Genomic DNA, 16001 nt, shown 5'->3' with positions numbered 1-16001 from the left:
ATAGAAAAAAGTACAAATAAGTATACCAAAATGTTACCGGTGGATATTTCAAAGTACTAATATTAAAAATAGATTTTTTCATGATCTGCATTTTATACGAAGTATAAACTATTTCATAATAAAAAACATAATAAAAAGATTCCTGTAACAGACTGAAAAATATGATCAAAAATCTTCAGTAGCCAAAAAAATACGTAGCTTTATTCATTAAAAAAAAGAAAAGAAAAAAGACAAAAGGAAATTAAACTGAATGCCCCAATGTTTGTAGCAACACTATCAACAACAGCAAACTATGAAGAGAGTCTAACTGTTCACCAACTGATGAATAGATAAAGAAGATGTGGTATACATACATAATGGAATACTACTCAGCCATAAAAAAGAATGAAATCTTGCCATTTGCAATGATATGGATGGAGCCAGAGTATATTATGGTAAGTGAGATAAGTCAGTCAGCGAAAGAACAAATAACATATGATTTCACTCATATATGGAATTTAAGAAAGAAAAAAACCTGAACATTCGGGGGGAAAAAAGGAGAGACAAACCAAGAAACAGACTCTTAACTATAGAGAACTGATGTTTACCAAAGGGAAGGTGGGTGGGCGGAGGGGTAAAACAGATGATGGGGATGAAGGAGAGAACTTGTTGTGATGAGCACTGGGTGATGCATGGAAGTGTTCAATCACTGTATTGTACACTTAAAGCTAATATTAGATGTTAACTGGAATTTAAATTAAAACATAAAGAAAATAGAGAGTATATACTACACTGGTATATATTTTTTCTTTCTTTTACTAATTCCTTTAAAAGAACAAATAGAGAGTTATAATTATTATATGTAATTATTATCTTATACATAATAATCACAATTATTACATATTACTAGGTTTATAACATGTCAACTGCACCATAAAATGTGGTGGGAGAGGAGGAATGGAACTATGTAAGAACAGAACTGTCTACCAACACCAAGGCAGTATTAATTTGAAAGAGCTTGTAACAATGTAAATTATGCATTGTAATCTCTAGAGCATACACTTATAAAATAACTTTAAACTATGTTTGTAAAATTAATAAGGAATTAAGGTATTGTGCTAAAAATATTCATTTAATACAAAAGAATCCTTTTTGAAAGATGAGCATGGGAACAAAGAAGCATGAGACACATCAAAAACAAAACAGTAGATGTAATTCCAAACAAGTCAACAATTACATTAAATGTGAATACACTACAATCTGATCAAAAGGCAGAGATTATCAGAGTGTATTAAAGAAGCGAAAGTGAACTTTATCTGTAAAAAACACCCTTCAGATTTAAAGACAAACACAGGTTGAAAGTGAAAAGATAAAAAAAAATTTTTTTAAGATATACCATGCAAACAATGTCTATTTATCATTTAAAGAAAAAAATAGTAACAATCCTACACAAAGTATTTCAGAAAATGAATAAAAACAAACACTTCCCAACTCATTCTCTGAAGCCAAAGACATTGCAAAAAAATTTTTTTAATGAAAAATTCCATACCCCACTATCTCTCATGAACAAGATGCTTAACAAAATATCAGCAAACCAAATTTAGCAACATATAAAAAGGTTTATAACTTATAAACATGACCAAGTGGGATTTATCTCAAGATTTTGAGTTCAACATCAGGAAATCTCATATTAAGAGAAAGGCAAAACCACATGATCATCTCAATAGATAAAATAGACTGGACACAATCTAACACCTATTCATGAAACATCTCAAAAAACTATGAAAAGAAAGGAATCTTCTCCATCTGATTAAGAACATAAATAATCTACAGCTAACATCACATGTAGGGTAAAAGGCTGAATGCTTTCCTTTTTAAGTTCAGAAACAGGCAAGGATATCCACTATCACCACTTCCATTCAACACTGTACTAAACACTCTAGCCAGAGCAAAGGTAAGGAGAGAGAGGAGGCAGGGAGAGATACAGGGAGGGAGATAGACAAAAAAAAGACAAATTAAAAAGGAAAAGGGACAACTATCTAAACTCTCAGATTACATGACCCCCTATGTAAAAAATCCTGAAGACTATCCCCACCCCCAAAAAAAGCATTTTTTTCTATCCTGTAATATTAAACTATTCTGGGTTTAATAAGATCAGAGGACTCAAAATCAATATAGAAAAATAATTTGTATTTCCATATAAAAATACCATTTAAGAACGTTGTCATTGTGGTATCAAGAAACAAAACACAAAACAAAAAGCAAAAAAGAGTAAGGCCTGTCCACTGCAAATGATAAAATCTTTGTTGACGAAAATTAAAGAAGATCTAAATTAACTGAGTTTTGCATTCTTCATGGAATGGAAAACTCAATAGTTTAAGACAGCTATTCTTTCTAAATAAACCTAGAGATTCAGTGAAATCCCTATCAAAATACTAGAAGCTATTTGAGAAATTGACATGGGTATCCTAAACTTTATGTAGAAATGCAAAGGACCAAGAATATCCAACACAGCTTTAAAAAAGAGCTAACTTGAAGGATTTAAAATACCCAATTGCAAAATTTATTTTGACACAGTGTTCAAAACACTATGTTATCACCATATGGTTAGGTATTTTTTTAAATGAAAAAGAACAGAAAGGCAAGAAAAAAATGTATGGTCAATTGATTTGAGACACAGAATCTTAAACAGGCTCTAGGTTCTGAGCTGGTGGTCAGCTCAGAGCCCGACGCGGGGCTCAAACCCACAAACCATGAGATCATGACTTGAGCCAAAGTCTGACACTTAACCAACTGAGCCACCCAGGCGCCCTTTGATTAGACATTTAACCAAAGAAATTATATCAATGGCTAACAAGCACAAGAGAAGATGCTTAACATCATTAGTCACTGGGGAAATGTGACTAAAATCCAAGATACTACTTTACATCCACCAGGATGGTCATGATCAGAAAGAATGCCAATGCCCAGGGCTGGTGAGAACGTGAAGAAGGGTGAACCCTCATATGCTGGTCAAATGTGAAATGACTTCTTTGTTCAACAACTTGGCAATTCTTTAAAAAGTTAAACATATACCTAGTATGTGACACAGCAATTCCTCTGCTCGGATTCTACCAAGGAGAACTGGAAATATATCCAACACCATCACTTATATGCAGATGTTCATTGCAACATTATCCACAACAGCCAAAATCTGAAAACAAGCCAGGTCCATTAACTGGTAAGTGGATAAACAAAACAAAACAAAAACCTCAGCATATATGTGCAGTGGAACTTGGTACTAAAAATGAACAAATTATTCCTACACGCAACACAGACAAACCTCAAAAACATTATGCCAGACCAACAAAGACTACATATTTGTATGATTATATTTTAAGAAAGGTCTAGAAAGAAATCTATACAGATGTAATTAGGCCGGTGGTTGCCTGGGGTCAGGAATAGGAGCAAGGAATGACCACAAATGGACACAGGAAACTTTGAGGGGGGGAAGCAATGAAGTGCTCTAAAATTCTACTGTTGTCATAGTTGCGCACTTATACACACTTAGTAAAAATTATTTCACTGTAGGGGCGCCTGGGTGGCTTAGTCGGTTAAGCGTCCGACTTTCGCTTAGGTCACGATCTCGCGGTTCGTGGGTTTGAGCCCCGCATCGGGCTCTGTGCTCTCAGCTAGCTCAGAGCCTGGAGCCTGTTTCAGAGTCTGTGTCTCCCTCTCTCTCTGACCCTCCCCTGCTCACGCTGTCTCTCTCTCTCCTAGAAATAAATAAAAACACTGAAAAAAAATTAAAAATAAATTATTGCACTGTATACTTATGAAAAATGTTAACATGAATTAAGGGCATCATTAAAACTCAGGAGGTAGGCAATGAATTCCAAACAGCTCTTCAGCTTTTAATTTAACGGAGACTGAAAGCTATCAGCTAAAACAAAAGGAGCAATTAAAGAAAGATTCTGAACAATTTGTAACTCAAAGGGCCAATCCCCTCTCTCCTCCAAGGATGTACCACTCTAGCAGTCAGTGATGTCCGATCTATGGTAGGAGCACCTCTTTTGTTAGTTCTGGGTGCAATCTTTCCTGCTAACAAAAATAAAAACGTGGTAAAATGGGGACTTGAGGCACGGAGGTCACTATAGTGAATATATAATTCACCATACAACAAATACCTTGTCCTCTCTACAGAATAGAGTAACTGTACGGTAACATACCACTATGCAGGGATTTTAACATTATAGGCATTTAAAGACTGAAAGAACCAGAATGAGCCTCAATAATACGTGTGTCAGAATCCAAATGTGTCCAACCTACTTTAAAAGGCAGTTTATGGTTAGGAGGCAGTTCCCGAGAAAAGTCAAACAAACAAACAAAACCCACAAAAAGTAAAATTCTCATTTATAATTACAAGAGCAAAGCAAACCCCAGATAACTGTGACTCAAGCTATGTCCATGTTCTATAACGCTAATTTATAGAGAAAGCCCTAACGCCATTTTGTCCATCACTAAAATTATTGTTCAATATTTGAACATCTCTAACAGAATGTTTCAATCTGAAGAGAGAAAAAAAATGCTCACATTTTCCCACACTAAACTGAATTGACGGTTGAAGTCAAATGACGTATTCTTGACAGCCAGGTGAAATTTGTCTTTCAGCGGTGTCAACGGCCTGGTGAGATCAATAAATATATTTTCAACTTCTCAATCATCATGTCAGAAGAAAATGGGCACATGTCTAGGAAAGATAAAGGAGTTTGGAAGCTGATCTGACCACAGAAAATCAGAGGTTAATTGTTTATTCTTTTAAAATTATTTCCCAGCATTTGTTCGGTGGCTTCTAATTAATAACACAAACGTGAGACTATTTCTAGGGACTGAAAAGGAAATGTATTATTATTTATGTTTTTCCTCAGTTCCACCTATGAGAACACAAGTGAAAATGAGTAACAATGCCATTGCTCTGTTGTAGGGATGATGTACTTCAAAAGCTGGACTCTTTCCACAATATTATTAAAGTTCTTTGAAGCGTTGCTACTAAGGAAAAAATGTCAAAAGAACTCATGTTATTTATTGTTCCTCAAATCCACTGCTATTTCAGGTTGTGCCTAAGCTAACCAGTCTGTTTTATCTTGGAAGCCACTGGCACAGCAGAGCACTAGAGCATATGTACATAAAAGATATTGGTAAGCACAGGTAGTAAAAACTTGATTCCAAACTTTAGTGAATCTGAAAATGAAGACAAGAACGATCTATAAAAAACAAGCAGATCCTCAAGTCATATTTTAGGGAGATGTTATACTGGTAGGCTTGCTATTTCTCTAGAATTATCAAACCTACTCATGTCCAGTACTGTCTTTTCTAAGGCCAGAACTGAGGAGGAGAATGGAGAGGAGGGAGGTTACAAGTGTGAAGAACAAAAATAATAATCATGGCTTACACTGGAGCTGAAGATAGAAAAATTTTACATGGATTGTCATTTAATCCTCACAAAAAAAGTGTTTGAGGTAGGCAGCCTAAGCTGTCAGAGAATTACTTTAACTCAGTCCCAATAATAGGATAACTCTTCATGGTTGAAAAGTCAGAGTCCTCTGCGCTTCTCTTTGAAATTGCCTGAATTCATTGAATCAGAGGGATGATATCAAGTTTCATGACCAATTGATTTTCTGTAAATGTATACATGTTAAAGATGACTTATCAAGGAGTATAAATACTAATTATTCATCTGGGTTTCCTAATTTCCAGATGAATTAACCTGAGGCTCAGATTACAGGGATTTACTAAAATCATGTTATTAGAGATGCCTCACACTGAGGCTACCTTCACTTCCTCACACACCATGACCTTATTGCAGAGAAGGAAGCCATGGGCCATTCCTCCAGTTTCTAACAGCCCTGTTTCCACACGTGGCTCCCTCCATACAAAGAGGCTTTGGAATCTATGTCAATACATTAGGTTTATAGGACTAGATATAATCCCCCAAGTAGCACACTGTACCGCAACGAATTTCCTCTAAAACTCACCGCAAGACCTCCAAAGACTGACATGACCAACTTCCAAATTCTCCGAACAGTTAGATTTGAATGACCTAAATACGCATGCACAAATTAAAAGATTCATAATTTACCATTAATTCCCAACACTGAATCTATTCTTTTTTAAATAATGAACTAATTCAATCATATTTAATGTCTGATATCTGATAAAGAAACATTATGAAAGAAGGTGAGTTTTAAGGAAAGATAAAAATACAGAAATGCCAAATGGAGGGAAAGGAAAAGAGAGAGAAGAGACTAGGTAAGGCGAGGGTGATCACTTAGAAGATGCAGAGGGAGTCAAACAAAGGGACTCAAAGTTTGGTCAATCCACCTGAAAGAGTCTCTCCTGACCTCTAAAGTCTGCCGAAATGAAGCCTACCACTGATTACTGCATATGATATGCATATGATGCCTCTCGTTGATATTCTCCCTCCTGGTCTCCGTAACTCATTACTGCACAATTAAGATGCAAATTCTCTGAACTAGGATGGAGGCTTTCTGTTCCATTAGTATTTCACCAAACTGCTCACAAGCATGTTCTCCTTCTCATCACATGGTTAACCAGTGACACACAACACTGAATGACAAAGATCCTGTTTAGCAAAAGCATTACAGTTTGTTCTGCAAATGACATACTGTCATTCGGCTACACGATTAGCTCGTGGTTTTCATTTTGTGGGTATTTGGCATTGTGTTTTGTTTCTTTGGACAGCAGGTACTAAATGCGCAGCCCAAACAGTTAAATTATCATGAAAGCCTTCACTGCTGGACCAAGGGATATCCTAAATTATTTATAAATGGCACTTTCTTGGGGCGCCTGGGTGGCTCAGTTGGTTGAACATTCAATTTTGGCTCAGGTCATGATCTCACAGCTTGTGAGTTTGAGTCCTGCATCGGGCTCTGTGCTGACTGCTCAGAGCCTGGGGCCTGCTTCGGACTGTGTGTCGCTCTCTTGCTCTGACTCTCCTCAGCTCATGCTCTGTCTCTCTCTCTCAAGAATAAGTAAAACATTAGACAAAAGTTTTAATAAAAAAATAAAAATAAAAATAGCACTTTCTTATCAAAGCCCCATAAACAGTTAGAAACTTCAGACAACATGGAGTTATTTATTAACAAGAACAGCTATTATGGGGAAAATAATGAATAATAAGGTCAAATTTATCAAGCGAATCCTAATTTTTAACCCTGGTTTTCTTTCTTCTTTCCTCGTGTTAAGAAAATACAAATTTGGGACCTGGAAACACAGTAATTCAAAAATGTTATTCCTCTGGTTAAGACTCATGCCATAATGTCACTGACTACACTTCCAGGTGGGGCCGAAAAGAGCTTCCTAAATGTCCCCTTCTGGCAAAGCCAGGTAAACAAGCAGGAAAGTCAGCCTAACGATGGCAGGATTGCTGTCCTATTCTAAGTACAAATCCTGCCAATTGCTTTATTTTCAAGTGGTCACTGCCATGTTTAAGTTATAATGGCATCTTCTCAATGAGCACATTTTCCTATTATTGGAATTGGCAGGGGCCTTGACATGTGAGTCATTATTTCATTATATCTATTCCTCACCCTGGTATACAAATTAAATAGAAATACAAGCCAGATGAAACGGGGGGGGGGCGGGGAATCTGAAGCAATAACTATAAATTGAATTAATTTTTCTCAAATCTACAAATATATAAAACACTTAACATTGGTAATAATATATTCGACTTCAGGCACATTGTCAAAAATATAACTTCAATTTTAAAGGCCCAAACTGCTCACACCCTTCTAGCCAAACACTTCACTTCTGTAAAACAGAACTGACAGTTTTAATATTCTCTAAATTAAAAGGACAGAATAATTCCAATTTTAAATCAACTACAAATAGAGACAAAAACATACAGTAAATAACTTCCCTCTCTTGCAAAGAGCTTCAAGAAGGGATAGCAATCAGGGCACCTGGGTGGCTCAGTTGGTTAAGCATCTGACTTCAGCTCAGATTATGATCTCATGGCTCAAGGGTTCGAGCCCTGCATTGGGCTCTGTGGTGACAGCTCAGAGCCTGCAGCCTGTTTCAGATTGTGTGTGTGTCTCTCTCTCTACCCTCTCCAACTCGTGCTCTGTCTCTCTTTGTCTCAAAATTAAAGGGAAAAAAATTTTTTAATTAAAAATAAAAAAGAAGGGATAGCAATCACTGAACATATAAATACATATAATAAATATGTGAAAAATATTATTTAAAACACCATGTGTAATCAAACAGAAATAACAACAATTCATTCAGACTAAAATATCAAAGTGTGCCAAGCTGGAACTTTCAGGTTTATCCTTAGATGNTTCCCCCACCCCGACACACACACACACACACACACACACACACACACACACACACTGTCAGTCATGCACTATAGTGACCCATCTGTTACAACCAATGAACTACAATGACAAAATGCCATCACTCAGAGTAAGTACTGCACAGTAAGTAGGGTTTGCTCTTGGTGTTGTACGTCCTTGGGCTTGGACAAAGGTCTCCTTAGAGACGTAGGTAGACCTACGTGTCCGCCATTACAGCATCACACAGAGTAGTTTTGTGGCACTAGAATCCCTCCGCGCTCTGCCTGCTCTCCTCAACCCCCTGTAGTACCAACTTTCTAAATGTTGCTAATTTAGATGCTTGCTTTTCTTCTCAATCCCCTACTCCATTTGCTATAATTAGCACGCAAACAAGATCCTTTTCTTAATGGTTTCCCACATCAATAAAGAAAATTTTTAGAAGCAGCCATCAAATAGTTTCTCTATTGTGCCCATCCACTATTACTCTCTGACTTATCACAGTTCTTCTGTTAAGTGGGAAATGTCAACCAGAGAGGGAACTTATGGTACCTGAGCAAAGAAAGTATCAGATTATCAAGTGTGAATAGAAGGAATTTAGACCCCAAGGAGAGAGGGAGAAAACAAGAAACTAAAAATGGCAGAACTGTGGGCTGGTTTGCATTCTTTCACCCACAAAACTGACAGTAACCGAGAGTCTAGAGTTAAAAGTCTCTGTCTTCCCGGTTCACACTCACTCCCATCTGCGATGGCAAGAGGAACTCTGTCTTATAGTGATGGAGGTATAATGAAAAGCAATTACATACATACACACAGTGCATTATGTAGAAATTAGAACCAGAATCACATGTGATCTACTTAGATCCACCCTTAAGGATGATCTGAGGGAAAATATGGAGGAAATTTATGGTCCAGAGAGGAAGGATACAACACCTAAGTATGAGTTGAGTGTGTATGCTAAAGGAAATTTCTATACAGAGCCAGTCTATTGCTTCTCTTTTGACTTTGGCTGAAATCAACACATTTAACTTCATACATTCACATTTTCTTGTCTCGTCTACTCTATCTTCTAAGGAAGTCCTGAAGATAAGGCAGGACCGGGGCGGGGGGGGAACCCCATAGGTCACTCTGCTAGTGTCCAATTCAAAGACAGAGCCATCTTGGCTGTCTATGGCTTGATTTGCTATCTATTATTACCTTTATTATTCCCTAAGAGTGCTCCCCATGAAGAAATCAGGGAATAAAGCAGAGTCAACACTTCTATTTGAAAAACACACCAATTTTTTTTGAGAGGGTGCTAGAGAGTATAAACGTTGTGACAGTCAAGTGAAGAAGTCAGTTGGGCCAAAAACAAGTTCTTAATATCAACATAAAATGAAAAAAAAAAAAAAAAGAAAACCTAAGTGAAAAAGGGTCCTTTTATTAAGAAGAATTTCACATTAATTTTAGTTTTGTAGGTTTGACATTTGAGTCAAGGTGACGAAGCCACCTATCAAGATAAAAGCATGAGCACACATCTTCGTGGTCATGGTACAAGATTGTCCTCCAACACAGGGGCTGCAATCACAAACTGTAAGGCCAGCCCAACTGATGATAATAGCATTTATTTGTCCAGTTCTCTAGTGTGGAAGAAAAAAGCAAGGTGGATGACACTCACTGTGATTTGGCTTCTGTTCCTACAGCTCTTCTGAAACTACTTTTGCCGTTTCTTCAACCAACACTTACTGTTTTATCCCTGCCTTAGTTAACCTGGTTTGTTGTTTTTCTTTTAATTTCACTGTACTGATCATCTCATCCTCCAAAACCTCCCTTCTCTCTCGGCTTCTAAAAACATACCCGCTTGGTTTGATTACTGTCTGTCTGAAAACTCCTTCACTAAAATGTCTGCTGAGACCAAATCCCTGTGTCACCATTGCTATATAACTACAGAGCCCTAATGCAAACTAAAGGTATATCCCTTCAAAGGCCATGTTCTTGGTTGCTATGAAGTTTTTCATTACAAAATTCTAATTAAAATTGAATTCAAAATAAATAAAAATTCCTATAAGCTGACTATACTCCCTGAACTACAGAATTCCATGTGTCACTAAAACACCCCATGAATTGCTTCTATACTTTGAAGAGTTTGATCCTAAAAGGACTCAGAGTCTTTATGCACAGAAAAGAAAAAGAGAATTTCTTCTAACTTGCTTTTTTCATAACATTGCAAACACCCTCAAAGTTATTAACGGCAAAGATTAAACATAATATAGTGAGCTTATGTTCCATTTCCATTGCCAGAATCCCGAAAAATCATCTGGAAAATAACAAGTAAATTGACCAGGAGCACAAAATAAAAACTACCCCGTGAGTACAGCATTCCATCCATTAGGAATCCCTGCTGTCTTACAAAGCCTTTCGGTACTTTAGGGTACAAGGGTTGTTAATCCTCAAATAATGACACCAAGGCCTGCCAGGATACTAGAATGACTTGTACCAATCTAGGAAAGCTACAATGTTTTTACTATTACACTCAAAATACTATACATGGTCATTCTAGAGAATCACAATACTCAATTGACTAAGAAAGATTTTGGGGGGCACCTGGGTGGCTCAGTCCGTTAAGGGTCCAACTCTTGATTTTTGGCTCAGGTCATGATCTCATGGTTTGTGGGTTCCAGCCCCACATCAGGCTCTGTTCTGAAAGCATGGAGCCGTCTTGGGATTCTCTCTCTCTCTCTCTCTCTCTCTCTGCCCCTCCCCCACTCGCTCACACTTGCTCTCTTTCTCAAAATAAACATTTTAAAAAATGTTTTATTCATTTTTGAGAGAGAGAGAGAGAGAGACAGCGTGAGCAGGGGAGGGGCAGAGAGAGAGGCAGACACAGAATCCGAAGCAGGCTCCAGGCTCTGAGCTAGCTGTCAGCACAGAGCCCAACATGGGGCTCAAACCCACCAACTGTGAGATCATGACCTGAGCCGAAGTCAGACGCCCAACCGACTGAGCCACCCAGGTGCCCCTCAAAATAAACATTTAAGAAAAAAGACTTTTGTTCTCACAGTTATTAAACTGTACAGGATCACAAAAGAAAAAAAAAAGTTCTTAAAGTTGGCAACAGGTAAAACTCAGGAAAGACCACTGTAACTTTTACAAACAGTTTCATTTTAAACCTTATCTCAAAATTCAGAAAGCACAGAGAAAGCAGTTCAGCTCAGAGAAGTAGTACAGTTCTCACTTCCAATATTCTGCCTACAAGGATGCAACCTCCCTGCTTAAAGTAAATCACCTGAAACATAGAGACCATGCTCATCTGTTCATATTAAAAGATGCTATGACAGCTTGACCTTTGGGTCTAAAAGAATATGTTCCTGTAGAGACAAAACTTATGATGAATCTGCTTTCATTAACAAGTAAGTTCAAATTTTAAATTACTGTTGGAGCACCTGGATGGCTCAAGCAGTTCAGCACCCAACTTCGGCTCAAGTCATGATCCCACAGTTCATGGGTTTGAGCCCCACCTCGGGCTCTGGGCTGAGAGCTCAGAGCCTGGAGCCTGCTTCAGATTCTGTATCTCCCTGTCTCTCTGCCCCTCCCCTGCTCAGGCTCTGTCTCTCAAAAATGAATAAAAATGTTTAAAAAAAATTAAGTTAGTCTTGATTCACCTCTTTAGAAAAATGAATAGCCTAAATGTGACATCCTTTACCTGAAAATGCAATAACCTTTGCCATGAATCTTTGTGCTTCATTTGCTAACCATCTGACATCATATCGTGCACTTAAGGACAAAAAGACATTAGCTCGTTTATGTCTGCATACCCATCACTAGCGAAATGCTGGCTCATGGAAACAAAGACTTCATTCATAGAAACTAAGCTTTCAGTGTGACTGGGCGGCTCAGCCAGTTAAGCGTCCAACTCTTGATTTTGGCTCAGGTCATGATGTCACAGTTCCTAGGTTCCAACACCGCATAAGGCTGCCAGCACAGACTGCGCTTGGGATTCTCTCTCCCTCTCTTTCTCTGCCCCTCCCCCACTCATGTTCCCTCCCTCCCTCTCTCTCAGTCTCTCAAAATCTAAGCTGGGGCACTTGGATGGCTCAGTTGGTTAAGTGGCCAACTTCAGCTCAGGTCATGATCTCACAGTTTGTGAGTTCGAGCCTCGTATAGGGCTCTGTGCTGACAGCTGAGAGCCTGGAGCTGTTTCAGATTCTGTGTCTCCCTCTCTTCTGCCCCTCCTCCACAGACACTCTACCTCTACCTCTCTCCCTCAAATAAATAAAAACATTAAATAAATAAAAATTTAAAAAATATGATATCTGTCCTCCTCTGACTGACTTATTTCATTTTACTGGTGAAAAATGTTAAGAAATTTGCCCACGTTCTCACAACTATAGGTAGTAAAGCTAAGTCTCAAGGTAAAGTCTGTCTGATACCACACCTTGTGAAATAAACACAGTATCGAAAGAGTAAAACATCTGTGCAAGGGGAAAAAATGCACGTCTTGCTCATTGTTATATAATCAATGACTAGCGTTCTGCCTGACATTTAGTAGGTGCTTAATAAGTATTAGCTGGATGTTTAATGAATTAATCACTGAAGTCAACAGAAAGGAGTTCTAAGGAGCAGTCAACAGCTATCAAATGTCAACACAAAGTCAATTAAGAGAAGGACAGAAAACTGTAAAATGGATTGGTCAGCACTGTGGGGGCCTTTGACAGCAATTTCAGGGGAAGACTAAGGGCAGACTATGGGTGTAAGGGGTTAAGGAGTGTGTGACAGGTAAAGAAACAAATAGTTTTCAGCTGAATTAATATTATTATTGGAGAGCTAAAATTACTTACTTTATAACACTAACAAATCTTAACTCTATACTTGGAAAAGGTAATACTACCTTCACTGGGAACTAAGTAATTAGAGAGAGAGAGCACCAAATACACGGCGTTATACATTTAGGGTCCTGGAATGCCGAGGGGAAGATCTATCAATAAAAGAGTGAAATAAGTAGAGTTTTTTTAGATACAGAGATCATCATGGTCACCCAGCAAGGGCACTGGTCCCCACTAACATGTAATAACACCAAAGCAGCAAGTGTACCCCTATGTGGCTTAAGTTCCAACTGAGGAGCTGAATACCTACCAGCTACTCACTTCTGTGAGCTACAGACACCCCATAATTATCTTTTAATCATTTAGGCTTCGTCGACCTTGCATCTAAGTAATGTAACTCAAGCACAACTATATCTCAAAACCAAACTGTAAAGAAATTTCAATATTTTAAGGAGATAATGATCGTTTTAGAGAAACCATTTTTTCAGCTTTCCTTCCTCTGCTTTTACTGACATGTAACATTGTACAACTTTAAGGTGTACAAAGTGTTCTTTTGATATATTTGTATATTGCAAAATGATTACCCCCATAGTGTTAGCTAACACTTTCATTATGTCACATAATTACCTTTTTTTTGGGGGGGGGGCAGTGAGAATATTTAAGGTCTACTCTCTTAACAACATGCAAGTATATAACACATCATTGTTAACAATGATCAGAAAGCTGTTCAACAGATCCAAGAATGTGTTCATCTTCTAACTGGCAGTCTGTACCCTTTGACTAACATCTTCCCAACTCCTCTACCTCCCAGTCCCTGGGAACTACTATTCTATGAGTTTGGCATTTTAAGATTCCAAAAAGAAGTGACAGCATATAGGATTTGTCCAGAAACAATACTTTTATCTAGGAAGACCCTAAGGTTTTTGTCAGTTAGTTTGAAACCCAGATGACACTTTAATAAAAAATATTACTCTAGTGTCTTGCCAATCTACAAAGAAATGACTGAAGTTGCTCTCGCTCTCTCAGGGGAAACTTAACGGTAAATACAATATGTTATATGTCCAAATAAAAACAAAGGAGAAAGGCTCAAAAGAAATGTTACTGGAACTGGAAGGCAGGATGCTCAGTGAAATGAGTCAGTCAGAGAAGAACAGATATCATATGTTTTCACTCCTATGTGAGTCTTGAGAAGCTGAACAGAAGACCATGGGGGAAGGGAAGGGGAAAAATAGATACAAACAGAGGGAGGGAGGCAAAACACAAGAGACTCTTAAATTCAGAGAACAAGCTAAGGGTGGATGGGGGCGGGGGAGAGGGGAAAACTGGTGATGAGCACTTGTGATGAGCACTGGGTGTTGTGTGTAAGCCAATTTGACACTAAATTATATTCATAAGGAAAAGAAAAAAGAAAAAGAAATGCCACTGCCTGGATTGTAATTTTAAAGTAAAATGTCTTCAATCTGATCTAGCAATACAGTTTTATTTGAATCTCTGTTGGGGGGATATAAAACCTTTGTGGTTTCAGGATAGTCTCTAGTTAAGTAAGTAACAGTATTGGGACAATAGTGAAAAGAAAGATCCTTATCAATCTTGGTCTTAATCTATGAAGAGTTAAACGATGCGTTTCTACTATTTTAGAGGCAAATAATTCTCCTTTTACTGCATTTGTGGCATCTCTGCCCTTCTCCAAAAAACACAACCATGTCGCATATTTATTTTTAAATATAGGTGAAACAAAATTAATTAATAGTTTCAAATCTTATGACAAACTTAAAGAAAAGAGAACATACATTCAGATTCTTAAAAAAAACATGATTTCAATATTTTTGAGCTAACAAAGAATTTGCTAACCATAGGGGAACCCTCTAATATATTTAAGATTAATTATTGAATACCCAAAGGAATAGGTATTACCAGAGGCATATTAAGTGCTTCAGGGACATTTGTGATGGTTAGGTTTAAAGTTTTTAATTTTGAGAATATGCTAAGATATGCTTTAAAATATGCATAGGATATAAATTTTAATAGTGAGAAATACGGCATAGTGGAGGTGAAGCCAGCCTCTTTATAGTCTGGGATAGATTTTTCAGCAAGAAACGGCATCTAAAAAGTAGAGCATCCTATAGAAATGATGAAATAGAGATTAACTGGGTGTCAAATGCTGTATGACTGGAAATTTTTAATATGGAAGTTAAGTGATAAATCTGTTTTATTTTTAAATGGAGCATCATAAAATTCCCCTCCCATATCTTCAGTTGTTCCTCTTTCCTTTCAAACAGCAAAGCCTGTCTGTGCACCTTTCTTGTAAAACACTAGACATTCCCTTGTATTATACATATTTGTCTGGATTCCTATGTGGACTCTAGAACAGATTTAGTAGTACAACTCGTGAAAAGCACAACCACTAAAAACAGTGTAATCTAGAATTAAAAAAAAAAAACAATGGAAGGAGAAAAATAAAGAAAAAAGAAAAAAGTTACCCCTGAGCTGTAGAAAATCCTGAGTTTTCAGATGGAAAGGCACAAGTTCCAGCCAGATTTGATAACGGTGCATGCGCGCGCACACACACACACACACACTCTCTCTCTCTCTAATGCTCTGTCTCACACACACTTACACACACATATGTGATAATATGGATATGGGATAATGACAGATTATCTGCAAATTGATAATCTAAGTGTTAAATAAAAAATTCATGAAATAAAGGGAAAGAGGAACTACTGACTCCTACAAGAAGCATTTTTATCCATAATCTGGAGCTAAGCAATCGCAGTAAAATCCAGGAGTTGAGAGGCTGGGAAGGAAGGCATTATCGGCATTCTAAAAGCCCCTTCTCTATGGAATTGGGGTGAGTAGAGACAAAATAGAGTCTTAGTAGGGA

At 37.6% G+C, this 16001-nt stretch overlaps 1 non-coding gene across 1 annotated transcript; it reads left to right on the top strand.

Annotated features, from left to right (window-relative positions):
* The first annotated feature begins 15240 nt into the window (after positions 1–15240).
* On the top strand, positions 15241–15393 carry LOC144242493 (small Cajal body-specific RNA 7). The gene has a single exon (XR_013338357.1).
* Positions 15394–16001: the final 608 nt, after the last annotated feature.

This window comes from Crocuta crocuta, unplaced genomic scaffold (genome assembly GCF_008692635.1).
Source record: "Crocuta crocuta isolate KB4526 unplaced genomic scaffold, BGI_CrCroc_1.0 scaffold278, whole genome shotgun sequence".
Classification (NCBI taxonomy): domain Eukaryota; kingdom Metazoa; phylum Chordata; class Mammalia; order Carnivora; family Hyaenidae; genus Crocuta; species Crocuta crocuta.
This window is presented reverse-complemented; position numbering and strand designations above follow the sequence as displayed.